The following is a 2,712-nucleotide window of genomic DNA, read 5'->3' as shown; positions in this document are numbered from 1 at the left end:
ATACCAAACGTAAAAAAAAAAAAAAAAAAGAGTTGTGAAATGTTAGCTGCCTGAAGTGGCAGGCCCTGTTGAAAGCTGCAGTGTCAGTGGTTTAGCTTTCTCTTTCTGAGATGGGATGATTTCCTCTCTCACACCAGGATTTTGAAGTACTGAATTGATCTTTCTTTGTGAATGACTTGCATACGACTTGCATACCGAGGTAAGCACACCACAGGGAGGAAGGAAACACATGGTTTTGTAGTATTTCTAGGGTTTGAAGGTGCTACCTTATATAAGGCCTAAAACTGAAGAAATGGGATGTTTCCTAACTGAATGAGCCCTTGTTCCATGGCTGGACTAATGCTATGGGTTCTTACTTTAGGACTATGCTACAGCATGCTTTCACTAGGGGATGCATCAGTCTTGGGTTTTTACACAAGAATTATTCTTAACTGTTACCTTGGGATTTTCTGACTCTCATCTCCTCATTCTGCTGCTCCTCGTATTCTCTTACCAGAGAGTCTTGTCAAATCCTCATCAAGTTTCTGAGTCCATGCATGGTGAGGGTCAGGATACTTTTCAAAGCAGTTGTTATAAGCCTCCCCCTGAAATAAAATGAAAATTTGGCGCAGCTGTTTCTCTGCTAAGGTACCAGGTGCCCACAAAACTGGTAATTTTCATAAATCCATCAATAAATACAGATAATTATTGGCAAATAGCCTAGAGCCATCCCAGTTGGTGGGGCTCTGATCTTCTCACATGTTAGGTAGGATCAAGCTTAGATAAATACATAACTGTGGATGCCCTGGGAAAAGCTCAGGAGCTCCAGGCTGCACTGGTGGCTACTCAGTAGGTGGCATTATATCCCTAAAGATGGTGCCAAGTCCAGCCCCTTGCAGGATATTTTCTAAAAAAAAAAAAAAAAAAAATCCTTATCTTTGGCCCTCATTTGTGCCTACAGTTAAGCACTCCCACCCCATTTCCTTTCTGCAGAGGGCACAAATTGAACCAAGAGCACCACCAGTGCTCAAGTCCTCAAAGGATTCTGTGTTCGACCTCCCAGACTCCAACACCTTAAGCACCAAGGAGTTCCTCAAATCCCAGTCCTGTTTTTGCCTTATCAAAGGCCTGCTTTTTGGTAACTATGTTCCAGCTTGCATGTGCCAACCCTTAATCACTCATAAAAATCTGAGTCTGGGTGTTAGTAGCTAAATTTCCTCAGCTGAGGAGTCTGTGAAACTTGCAGGTACCAGTCTTGGTCCTGCACAGAAGAGCCTGAAATTACTGAAGGACAGGGACCACATTGCCTGCTTAGCTCACAGCTGAGGGCTCCACGTGTCGGTAGGGTTCGGAAGGAATTCGAGAGATGCAAACAAAAGGCAGAAATCTGTAATACTTCTTGGGAAAGAGGCTTCGAAGGTGAGAGACAATATGGACACTTAAGGTGTATACCCATTACTGCAGCATTTGAAAGAACTGCAAGTTAGAAATGGTCTTCTGTAACAGTAAGCCAAACCTTGGCAAAAAGGGAAAAACTACACCCAGATCCCACAGAGACTCCTAGAGCTTTCAAACTCCACTTTCTGTGTGTATTCCCGTTGACCTCCAAGGCATAGGTTTCGTTGCAAGTGGATGGGCAGACCCATTGTTTCTTAACTGACCTTTGAAAATAGGATTATTTCTTAAACCTCTGAAGTACTTTGGCAAACTTTGTCCTGAGTTGTTTCTGCGGGGACAATAAGCCACACTGCATTTTAAGTTTCCTGCTACAGGCCTTTTTCTCCTTACACACGGTTTCTCCTCTTTAGGGCTTGACAGGGAGGGTTTGAACGTAAGCGATCACTTTTTATTTATGGATGTCCCTTTGTTTTGTTTTTCAAAAAGTGTGTACAGAGAATGCACAGCATGACAAAGGATATAATAATTGTGAAAGAGAAACTTGATGCCAGTCCCTAGACCGGCCAGGCTCTGTAGGTGAGGCCCTGGTACCGTGACAGTGATTACTTTGTTGAGATCGAAATTGCAGTTTGTGGAATTTAGCCTCAGAAAGAACAAGCTGCCTGGGAAGGGGGGAGTGGCAGGAGATGGCAATGTGCCCAAAAAAGCCATTTAGAAAACTGGCAAGGCCTTAATTTTCTTCCTATGAAAATCTCACCAGTTGCTACGTTAGTCTTTGAACCACGTTCTCACCGACGCTGTTGCTTCTCCTACTTCAGAGTCAGTTTATTCAGTTGGTTATGAATGACTTTCAGCTGCTCTGTAAATTGTTATTGTCCAGGCTCCATCGTAACAAGAGGTCACGTGCAGTTTCTATTATAAACCCAGGTTTCCAGGTGTTTATTATAACTTGGCAGTTTTCAAATCTGGGTTAAAAATTGGTACACTTGTTTTTTGGTTTTTTTTTGGTTTTTTTTAAGGCCAGATGGGTTTTTTATCCTTTCTCTTCTTCCTTTCCCCACCTAAATTTTAACCTTTTAGGAGCTGAATAAAATCTCTATCAGGTGAAATGTTAAAAAAATTAGTATTGGCAAAGAAATTAATTTCTCTAACACTACTAGTATCTTGAGAGTGATCTTTGTGAAATAACTCTTCATCAGCCACAGTTTGATATTTTTGTATGTTTTTTACATTCTGTTTATGAGAGTGCCTTCATTTTGTGCAACTCCTACGTGGCCCCGATCCAACATGTAGATCAATCCATTGCCCAAAGTCTCAGTGATTTCAGTGGGACTT

The sequence above is a fragment of the Vidua chalybeata genome, chromosome 5 (assembly GCF_026979565.1).
Source record: "Vidua chalybeata isolate OUT-0048 chromosome 5, bVidCha1 merged haplotype, whole genome shotgun sequence".
NCBI lineage: Eukaryota > Metazoa > Chordata > Aves > Passeriformes > Viduidae > Vidua > Vidua chalybeata.
This window is presented reverse-complemented; position numbering follows the sequence as displayed.